The sequence below is a fragment of the Muntiacus reevesi genome, chromosome 2 (assembly GCF_963930625.1).
Source record: "Muntiacus reevesi chromosome 2, mMunRee1.1, whole genome shotgun sequence".
NCBI lineage: Eukaryota > Metazoa > Chordata > Mammalia > Artiodactyla > Cervidae > Muntiacus > Muntiacus reevesi.
In genome coordinates, this window is record NC_089250.1 from 176,970,125 (window position 1) to 176,981,708 (window position 11,584).

An 11,584-nucleotide genomic window follows, 5' to 3' on the forward strand; every position below is an offset into this window, starting at 1 on the left:
TCTGACTCTGTGCGACCCTATGGACCGTAGCCCGCCAGGCTGCTCTGTCCATGGGATTCTCCAAAGAATACTGGAGTGCGTTGCCATGCCCTCCTCAGAGGATCTTCCCAACCTAGGGATCGAACCTGTGTCTCTTACATCTCCTGCGTTGTCAGGGAGGTTCTTTACCACCAGCACCACCTGGGAAGCCCCTTAACTTGCTGACAACTGCTATTGCTACAGTATCCTTTTGTAATTTCTTTGTAATTCCATGCATTTTATTTTATGAATTGAAAGGCATGATTCTTATTGTCTGCGAATGGATGAATGGATCAACAAAATGGGTGTGTGTGTATATATACATCTAATAGAATATGGTTCTGCTTTTTATTTTCTTTTAATTTTTAAAAATTTTTTAAATTCTTTTTTTATTCTACTTTTTAAAGGGAAGGAAGTTCTGACATATGCTGCAAGGTGGATGAACCTTGAGAACATTATGCCAAGTGATTAAAACAGTCACAAAAAGACAAATACGGTATGATTCCACTGACCTGAAACAGCTACCATAGTCAAACAGAAACAGAAAGTAGAAGCGTGGTTACCAGGGTCTGGGGCTCTGGGGCCAGGGTGAAAAGGGGAATTTACTGGGTATAGAGTTTCAGGTTTGCAAAACGAAAAACTTCTGGAAAGTTGTTTCACAAGGGTGAATGTCTTACTGCTAGGAAGCTGCAATTAAAATGGGCTTGGTCAGTTCAGTCACTCAGTCGTGTCCGACTCTTTGCGACCCCATGGACTGCAGCATGCCAGGCTTCCCTGTCCATCACCAACTCCCGGAGTCTACTCAAACTCATGTTCATTGAGTCAGTGATGCCATCCAACCATCTCATCCTCTGTCGTCCCCTTCTCCTCCTGCCTTCAATCTTTCCCAGCATCAAGGTCTTTTCCAACGAGTCAGCTCTTCACATCAGGTGGCCAAAGTATTGAAGTTTCAACTTCAACATCAGTCTTTCCAATGAATATTCAAGACTGATTTCCTTTAGGATGGACTGGTTAGATCTCCTTGCAGTCCAAGGGACTCTCAAGAGTCTTCCCCAACACCACAGTTCAAAAGGATCAATTCTTGGGCGCTCAGCTGTCTTTATAGTCCAACTCTCACATCCGTACATGACCACTGGAAAAACCATAGCCTTGACTAGACGGATCTTTGTTGGCAAAGTAATGTCTCTGCTTTTTAATATGCTGCCTAGGTTGGTCGTAACTTTCCTTCCAAGGAATAAGCGTCTTTTAGTTTCATGGCTGCAGTCACCATCTGCAGTGATTTTGGAGCCCAAAAAAATAAAGCCTGCCACTGTTTCCACTGTTGGAAATGGGCTAGGAAAAGGCACGTGTTACGTGTATATTACCACAATTTACCAAACACAGGATGCAATAAACACAACAGGAACTCTAAAATATATATATATATATATATATATTTTTAAGGCATGATTCTGAGAAGGGTCGCCTCAGTATCCTCAGATGCTAACGGCATCCGCGTGGGTGAAAGGTTAAGAGCCCTCGCACCTCCAATTGGAGGATCCCGACAGGAATTCCGGAGCAACCAGGGATTCTGGGAATGGTAGTTCACAGCCCCCAGCTGGAGCCTCGCGGAGAAGGGTGGGCTTGGAGCTGGGAGACAAAAGCTCCGAGACCGACATCGGGTGGGTGGGGGGTTCGAAGGATGCACGCTCGGCGCGCCCGGCCCCCACGCTGCCCGCCGGTCTCACACGCGCACACACACCTGTCCACTTGTGCCGTGCGGCACGTGGCGCTCCGGGTTGCATTCGCACACTTTTTCCAATACAGGTGCCCATCCGAACGTGTGCGGGTCAAGCTCGCAGACGCTTCCTCGCTCTTCCCGGAGACATCCCCGCTGGAGCAGGGGCCTCGGCAGTGACCGCGAAGGGCCAGGGCGAAGGGGTGATGCGCAGGAAGAGTGTGCCAGGCAGAGGGCACAGAGTGCAAAGGCCCCGAGGCAGGAGGTTGCGTGGCCAGCGGGATGGCTGGGGGAGAATGGCAGGAGACGAGGGAGGCTCGGCATCGTTGGCCAAGGAGGGGCGTTAGGACAGGCCAGAGGCCGGGTCTCGCAGGTGAGCGCCGGGCCGCTGCCTAGTGAATTGAATGACACTTATTGTTCTCCCTGTGGGTGCAGCGGCAGCCTCGGAAGTGACTCAGCGGAATTCCTGGGCTCTGGGGGTGGGCGGGAGGGATGCTCCGAATAGGCTGGGGAGGGGGCGTTGCCCGCACAGAGGCCCCACCTCCGAGTTCTGGCCGCACCCACCCCGGAGTTCTCCACCCGCCCCCCACCTACACCCCCTCTTTGGGCTTCTGGAGGGACCCGCGGGAGCATAGGAAAGGAGGGTAGCGGTGGGCGTAGAGCCCGAGGGTTTCAGGGAGAGAGGGAGGGAGCGGGGTGGGCGGGGCCTTCTCCGCATCCTCGGGACCCCCCCATCCTTGAGCCTAGACTTGGGTGGACGTGGGGCGCCCTGGAAGGAACTGGGGTGCGGGGGGGAGACGGCTCTCTTCAGTTCCGGAGGCCCGGGCCTTTGGCGGGGAGCTGAGCTGGCCCAGTCCGGACTCCCTGAGTGACTCAGCCGGATCAGGACCTCTCTAGGACTAACTTCTTCCCCTAAATAAAGGGAACCATTCAGTAAGCACGCTCAAGCTGGTTCTCGGTCGCTAAGTCGCATTCAATCGTAAAGTCGCTCGTGGCCGACTTGGCATTTGGGTGGGTGGGGTGCCAGGGCAGGCTGAGGTAAGACGATCTGAGCACTGAACTGGGGGCCCTGGTGAAAATATTCTAAGAACTGAGTCTCAGTTTTCCAATGCGTAAAACGGGTATATATAAACCCCCCAAGAATGAGACTTGCTAGAGGAAGCTGCACGCGATCCACCACCCGGGGTGGCAGGACTGAGAAGGTGAATTAGTGTACTTTATGGCCCAGCTCCAACTTGCCCTCCTTGGAGACATCTGCCACCACCACCAAGACAAAATGTACGGCCTGTTCCCTCCTAGGGTCCGCCCCAACCCCAGCCCCCAAGGAGCCCACTGCCCTCTCCACCGCCCGACCGGGCTGCGGGCCGCCTGGCGGCCTCCAGGTGGCGCTGGAGACGCGCCTGCCACGCCAAGCTGGGAGGGCCTGGACGCGTCCTTGGGAAGAGGGGCGCTCGGGAGGCCACCCCAGGCCCACGGAGAAGCCCTTTGTATACCCGCCTCTGCCCCCGCCACCAGAAATACTGCGTTCAAAAAATGCAAGATAAGAGTAAGTACACATAGGTATTTATGTGGTCAAGTTACAACGGAACAGGCCTTATCCCGAATTGGGGTCTGGAGCCAGTGACAGATAACTGATTAGGATGCTTATCGGAGCAGGTCGGTTTAAACAGGGCCTGGAAAGGTGAGTAGGATGTGGAGCAGAGGGGAGGGGGGATTCTAGGCTGGAAGGTGGGACAGGTTCCAACAAGTATAGACTTTTTACAGGAGTTCATTTCCCAGGTAAGAGGGTGGAATTTCGCAAGTGGAGTCTGATGGAGGTGGGTGATGGCCTCGCCTCACCCAGCTTGGGACTGGCCACGGTTTGTCTCAGTGGCCTCGGGGACATGCAGGTGGTGATCCATCAGCGTGGTATCCTGGCGCCACTGGCATTGCACTCTGATGAACAGACAGTGAGAAGTCACCCTGCGGACACAGCTGGCCAGCCTGCCTTCTCCCAACCCAACATCATCCGTAGCTCTCCAGGGCCCTTGAGACAAAATCTGGGGCCTCAGCTCGAATCTGCCTGCCAACAGCCACTGGACATTTCCTGGCAGATGGAGACTAGGAACTTTGTGGGATGCCGGACCAGGGGCAACCTCCCAGCCTCTTGGGTCAGAAAGGCATAGAAAGGGACTTTACTGGTGGTCCAGTGGCTAAGACTCCATGCCCTCTCAATGCAGAGGCCCGAGAGCTTCGATCCCTGTTGGGGAACTGGATCCCACATGCTGCAACTAAGAGTTCACATGCAAACTAAAATGTCCTGCGTGCCGAAACCAAGAACTAGCGCAGCCAAGAGAGAAAGAAAGGCATAGATGAGAAGGTCTTAGCGCAGGTGCTAGGGTGGGCCGGCAGTGACTCTGGCCTCGGAGTGTGTGTAGGGGGGTGGTGAGCACTAAGGAAGAACCAGGCCGTGACCCCCTACCCTGCACAGACTTGATCAAGGTCGGGCGGTGGAAAGGCCCTGTGCTGGGAGGCAGGTGTCAAAGTATGATTTTTCAAAAAGCTAAGGTCATGACTCTCATACACTTAGAAAATGAACATTTGTGAAAGATTTCGTTAACTCATTAATTAATGAGGGAACAGTAAAATGGTAACATTGACGCAAAGAGCATTTGTGGACCTGGGGTTTATATAGTCACTTAAAAAATAGTAGGAGGAGATTCCTAAATTCCAGCTTCCCTAGTGGCTCAGTGCTAAAGAATCGGCCTGCCAGAACTGGCAGGAGACATGAGTTCAATCCCTGGTCTGGGAGGATTCCACATGCCCGGGAGCAACTAACCTCGTAGTTACCACTATTAAGCCTGGGCTGTAGAACCCTGGAGGGGCAACTCCTGATGGCTGTACAGTGCAGAAAGAGAAGCCACTCTAATGAGAAGGTCAGGCCCCGCAACTAGAGAGTCGCCCCCACTCTCTGCAACCAGGGAAAAGCCTGTGTAAAAATAAGCAAATAACTTAAATTTTTAAAAAACGATTCCTAAATTTGATTTCACAAACCACCAAAACTTGACTAGTGTCCTAGGAGTAACCTTTGGTGTTATCTTTTGTCTCAGACACAAATCTACAAGTTAACCTGTAACTTCACCAAGTTTGGGCCCTTAATTAAAAGTAAATAGCAAGGCAAACAGAAGTTTGCTAGAGAGTTAGTTAACCCTTAGGTGGGCTCCTTACACACAATGCGGTCCTGCTCTGGGCCTCATTTCTAGGTCTCAGATAATCTTTCCAACACAGGAGATATGGGTACTCAGCTGGGAGCTGGCATATACCAAGACTGGGAACAGTTTTCACTCTTTCTTGCCTCAATTTCCTTAACCAAAGGGTTGGACCACATCTTCTTGCTCTGACAATCTCCTCCATCCCCCAAGATTGATTTTACCTTCCAAATAGATACGCAAGACCCCCACTCCAGTCCACTTCCACCCGTACAGTAGCCCCAGTTCAGTTCAGTTCCGTCGCTCAGTCGTGTCTGACTCTTTGCGACCCCATGGACTGCAGGACTTCCCTGTCCATCACCAACTCTCAGAGCTTGCTCAAGCTCATGTCCATCGAGTCAGTGATGCCATCCAACCCTCTCATCCTCTGTCGTCCCCTTCTCCTCCTGCCTTCAGTCTTTTCCAGCATCAGGGTCTTTTCAGTCATATCTTCACATCAGGTGGCCAAAATATTGGAGTTTCAGCTTCAGCATCAGTCCTTCCAATGAATATTCTTTTTTTTTTTTTTTTTCGCACAGTCATGTCCGACTGTGATTCTTGGACTGCAGTCTGTCCCACTCCTCTGTCCATAGAATTCTCCAGGCAATAGTACTGGAGTGGGTTGCCATTTCCTTCTCCAGGTCAATGAATATTCAGTACTGATTTCCTTTAGGATGGACTGGTTGGATCTCCCTGCAGTCCAAGGGACTCTCAAGAGCTAAATAACCCCACTCTGGTCCAAATGTCTTAGGGACCCCAGGAAGCTAGTGACTATTGGGTTCAGAAGGACTCAAAGTAGCCACAGTCTCCAGCTCCTCCAGAGTGCTGTGTGATTTCAGGGAAATTTGGTCCCTCTCTGGGCTACAAGTTTCCAGTGGGGCAGAGGGCAGGGTGGAGGGGGACCTGTGGTTGCCTCCGCCTGCTGTTGGAAATTTGGGAATCCCCCTCCCCAACCCACCTCCCCCTTTCAACTGGATTCCATTCAACTGAAATGGATTCAGCCCCTGGGGAAGAAAGAACTGATAAACAACTAGTGGTCAAGAGCTTGGAAAGGACTTGTGATCTCCTAAGAGAATGAGATTCCCAGGTGGCTCACTGGGAAAGAATCTGCCTTCCAGTGAAGGAAATATGGGTTCATTGGTTTCAGTCCTTGGATAGGAAAGATCCCCTGGAGGAGGAAACGGTAACCCACTCCAGTATCACACACATCTAGCACAAACAGCACTCAAAAAGGATTCAGGAAAGCCCCGATCCTGGTCCTAGTTTTGCCACTGCTCTCCGGAGTGAACTGAGGACATTGCCCACTGTGACCCTCTGTCCCCCTACCTGTAAAATGAGAATTAATTATCTCCCCAGGGTTGATGGGCTAACATGTCAGTGAACATCTTCACATTGCAAGAAATGGAAAATCCCAATGCATCTTTTCTAGAAGAGCAAATACGGGATGTCAGGGATGGTATGATCGGGGCTCTGGCTTAACTTCTGACTCTCTAAACACTGTCTTCTCCCCCATGGGTCAGCTCTGCCTACAGGATGGCCAAATGCTTGCTGCAGGTCCAAGTGGCACATCCATAGGGCACGGTGACTTGGGGCAGATGGCAGTGCTCTGGGCCAGGGTGCCAAGCATGCCCTGGGGTCACTCCACATTGGGCAACCGAAGTCAGGCCTATCCCTGAAGCCATGACTGTGGATGGGGAGGTCAGGGGTGGCCCCAGCCTCAGGAGTTGAGAGGAAGAGCACAGAGTGGAAAGAAAACCTGTGTGCGGTGCCTGCATGCTTAGTCCTGTCACGGACTGTAGCCCGCCAGGCTTCTCTTTCCATGGGATGGTCCCAGCAAGAATCCTGGAGTGGGTTGCCATTTTCTTTTCTGGGAGTTCTTCCTGACTTAGGGATCTAACCGGGTCTCCTGCATTGCAGGCAGATTCTTTACCATCTGAGCCACCAAGATAAACCTCAGCTGTCCTTAAAAAGAAGGGGAGGGTTGGATGTGGGGTAGGAGCCCTGGGAAGCATAGTGGAGGCGGAAAGGAGAGACTGACAAGGAAATTCTTCAGGCGGGTTCAGGATGCGGCCATCACCCGGCCTTGGGGTATGTCTGGCTGGGAGGGGGCTGCAGTAGCTGAGGTGTGGAGAGTGGAGGACGGAAGGGGCTCTGGAAGAGCTGCTAGGGGGGGACTCCGGAAACCACACCCAGAAGGAAGGCAGTCAGGCCCTGCCAGGAGCCTCCAAGCTCCCCGCACCTCCAGCTGCGCGAACTGCCGCCTCCGCCAGCAGGAAACGAGCGGGGGAGGGGAGGCTGAGCGCGGAAGGGGCCGGGAAGGGCCGTCCCGGGCCGCAGCGGGAAGCGATCTGGAAGCGGGAGTTGCCGAGGGAGGAAGGATCCGGTTGGGGGGTCCCATGGGGCGGGCAGGGCGTGTCCCCGCAGTGCGTCGCGGACCCGGGGGCGCCCCCTTTCTAGCCGCGCCCAGAGTCGGGGGCTTCCCCCATCGCCGGCGGCGGCGCCTCTGCTCGCCCAGATTCCACCGCTGGATCCCAAGCCCCCTTCTCCCCGGCACTGCCCCCTCCCCAGACCCTCCTTTTCCCCGGGGGCGCCCCGCGGACTCATCAGAACCCCCAAAGAACCCTCAACTGCGGCCAGAAGCAGGAGCCCCGCCCCGTCTCCCTCTTGGCCACGCCCACGCCCGACCCCGGCCTCGCCATTGGCTCCGCAGAGCTGTGGCCTCCCTGGATTGGTCCGTCTTCCCTAGGCCACGCCCTCCGCCCCGCACAAAGACGGGGGCCGGCTCAGCCCATCCCCACCGCAAGACCCCAAGGAATTTGAGGGCAGGGGTCCTCAGGCTGCGAGCCCAGCCTCACCCTGATCTCGGCGGCCTGCACGAGTCACAACCTGGGGGTTGTAATAACTGCGGTCGAGGTTGTTGTGAACCTCAGATGTGCAGACTTGGGGGTTCCGCCTTGGGGAAAACCTGGGGTCTCCTTACCCAGACCTCGCACCCCCTTACCCCCCAAGCCTGGCTCCGTTCCCGCCTAGGGGCTTACCTTCTAGGCCCCGTCCTTCTGCTGTTTCGCCTCCCAGCCCTGTTGTGCTGCGGTGGGAATGGGTGGACTTAGTGATTACCGGTTACTTGATTATGAAGCTGATACTATTGAGGAAACTGAAGTTCAGAGAGGGTAGGTAACCTGCCTCAAGTCACACAGCAGTCAGGAGTAGCCAGGAAATAATAATGAGGTGTGGGAAGAGAGGGAGAAGCCTGTGGATGGTGTGATCATCTGTGCCTCCTCCCCACACACCTAAGACTCAGCAGTTAAGTCACCAGAAGGGTCTTCAGGATGAGACAAGGATGACCCCAGTCAGGCAGTCAGCCTGCAGGCTGGAGAAGGCAGTTATATTTTATTTGCTTTTTAGGGTCAGAACACAAGTCATTTTAATGCAGCTCTGAAGAACTCCAGGTTCTTTGTACACAACTTTCTTTTCTTTTTGTTGGCTGAGCCAACGCAGCCTGTGGGGTCTTAGTTCCCCTCCCCCGCATGTGTCAAATTTGCCGCTTTCTGCACTGGAAGCACGGAGTCTGAACCACTGGACTGCCAGGGAAGTCCTAGAATTTTATTTTTTTTACCAGTGATTCACTTGCTCCCAAGGAATAGCACCATCCAACTGATACGTAATGCAAGCCATAAATACAAATCACATATGTAATTTTAGATTTTCTTGTCTGGAGGAGGGGATTTTAATAAGGAAACTTGGCAGTGGTGTCTAGAGAGCCTGTACAGGCTTTGTTCCCACCTCCACCTCCAAGGCAAGTTTAATCTCCTTGAAATTTGCCTTATCTGTAAAATGGGATGATAAGCCATGAGGATGAGAAGATACCCTGCCTGGTGCCAGGCACACTCTCAGGGTTGGATGTGCAGTACCCATGTGACTGTGAAGAGTGAGGGGCCGAAGTCCACACAACGTCAGTGGGAATCCTGGAGGAACAGCTGCCTCGGGCTCCAGGGTTCCGAGGGAGCAGCTGATGGGGCCTGTGGGCCTCGGGTTATGGGACCGCCGGAGCCAGGAGGGCAGGGCGGGGTGAGTGTCCAGGCTGCCCCAGGAAGGATGGGTGTGGGGGGACATTCAGGGCATGCCAGGCAGGGGCAGACGCAGTTGGAGCCTCCCTGGGCCCTGCAGGGACCAGCAGAGGGTGTGGGTGGGCGTGAGGACCTCAGACTTCCTGAAAGCACCTTAAACTCTCAGAGTGGTTGGTGCTTCTGTAGTTCTGAGAGAGGGTGGGCAGGTGGTGGGAACACTGGCCAGGACCCCTGGGTTCAGGCTGGAGGCATGTGGCATATCTCCAGGGGAGGGGTCAGGGCTGCCCGTGGGTGGCCTTGTCCTCCTGGAGGGACCCTCCTCCTGTTTTCTCTGCTTCCCTGGCTTGTCTCCGGGGCCCTTCCGTGCTCTCTCCTGAACATGAAAATCCAACCCCCCTGGCACCTCCACGGTCAATGCAGGGCATAGCCACCACCCTCTGCCGCCGGCTTCAGGCCCCCATTCCTGTGCATCCAGCGTGGGAGCCGTGGCAGCCCACCGTGCTCCGCCGCGGCCAGTGGCTTTAGGACTCAGTTGCTCCAGAAGGGAAATGAAAGAAGGGCCAAAGGGGAGAGGAAGGAAGATATCTTCTCTGTTTCTCGCTGTATCTGGAAAACTCCTAAGTGTGCACTTTTTAAAATTTATTATTTATTTATTACTGGCTGCTCTGGGTCTTCATTTCCGCCCAGGCTTTTCTCTAGTTGCGGCGGGCGGGGGCTACTCTCTAGCTGTGGTGTGTGGGCTGCTCCTTGCGGGGGCTTCTCTTGTTGCCGGGCACGGGCCCTAGGGCGCACAGGCTTCAGTAATTGTGGCCTGTGGGCTCAGTGGTTGTGGTTCCCGGGCTCTAGAGCACCGTCTCCGTAGTTGGGGCCCACGGGCTTAGCTGCTCTGTGGCAGGTGGGATCCTTCTGGACCAGGGATCGAACCTGTCTCTCCTGCGTTGGCAGGTGGATTCTTTAGCAGCATGCCATCAAGGAAGCCCCAAGTGTGCCCTTTTTAAGGGACACAATTCCTTTCTGTTTAACGTGAGGCAGAGCCCTCCCCGCTCATCGTCAGCTGGACCCGCTGCCCAGGGAGGGGGTCTGGGGCTTCCAGGAGCAGGTTTGGGTCAGAGACTGGTGGGGAAGCTGGACAGGGCGCTTGCGGGAGGGCGGTGGGAGGGGGTGGCAGGGGCCTCTGGGCGTCTCCTCTCTCAGCTGCCAGCAGAGGGAGATAAGAGAATCGATTGGGTCCTGGTGGATCACAGCCTCCTGCTGCTGCCTGGAGGAGGAGAGCTGCCCCGAGGATGCCCCGCCCCCAGCCTCCAGGGCCTCTGATCCCCTTCACTCTGCACCTTCATGAAAGGGCCCTGTCCTGACTCCAGGACTCAGTCACTCAAGGACAATGTCTCTCTGTCTTTCCTTCCATCTTCCCCCACCCTCTTTCTCTGTCTTTCTTCAAATGCAGAGTGCACCTACCTTGAGTCTGCATCTGTGGAGAAGTTTGTCTGACCAGGACGGGTGGGGGTCGTCTAGGTGCGGCTCAGCTGAACGGAGGTGGGTCCGATGGCTTAGTCTGGAGGGGACAGAGAACCTAAACTTTCTCAGTAACTCTTACATTGATTATGTATTGAAATGGTCATATTTGGGGCATACTCAGATAGCATATTAAAAAGCAGAGAAATTACTTTGCCAACAAAGGTCTGTCTAGTCAAGGCTATGGTTTTTCCAGTGGTCATGAATGAATGTGAGAGTTGGACTGTGAAGAAGGCTGAGCACTGAAGAATTGATGCTTTTGAACTGTGGTGCTGGAGAAGACTCTTGAGAGTCCCTAGAACTGCAAGGAGATCCAACCAGTCCATCCTAAAGGAGATCAGTCCTGGGTGTTCATTGGAAGGACTAATGCTGAAGCTGAAATGCCAATACTTTGGCCGCCTCATGTGAAGAGTCGACTCATTGGAAAAGACCCTGATGCTGGTGGGGGGGTGGGTTGGGGGCAGGAGGAGAAGGGGACGACAGAGGATGAGATGACTGGATGGCATCACTGACTCCATGGACATGAGTTTGAGTAAACTCCGGGAGTTGGTGATGGACAGGGAGCCCTGGTGTGCTGCGATTCATGGGGTTGCAAAAAGTCAGACACGACTGAGTGACTGAACTCAACTGAACATGGGTTAAATGGGGCTTCCCTGGTGGCTCAGCTGGTTAAGAATCTGCCTGCAGTGCTCGCTTTGGCAGCACATATACTAAAATCAGAACGATACAGAGAAGATTAACATGGCCCCTGCACAAGGATGACACGCAAATTCGTGAAGCGTTCCATATTTAAAAAAAAAATAATCTGCCTGCAATGCAGGAGACCTGGATTCAATCCCTGGGTTGAGATGATACCCTGGAAAAGGGAAAGGTTACCCACTCCAGTATTCTGGCCGGGAGAATTCCATGGACTGTATGGTCCATGGGATCACAAAGAGTCGGACACAACTGAGTGACTTTCACTTCATGGGTTAAATAAAACATTACTAAAATCGATTTCCCGGGTTTATTTTTACCGCTTTAAGGAGGCTGATGGAACATTT

General features: G+C 53.8%; 1 non-coding gene across 1 annotated transcript; it reads left to right on the forward strand.

The window, feature by feature from the left end:
* The first annotated feature begins 11,227 nt into the window (after positions 1 to 11,227).
* On the forward strand, positions 11,228 to 11,334 carry LOC136162060 (U6 spliceosomal RNA). Its single transcript, XR_010661911.1, has one exon. It is a non-coding gene; the product is annotated as a U6 spliceosomal RNA (small nuclear RNA).
* Positions 11,335 to 11,584: the final 250 nt, after the last annotated feature.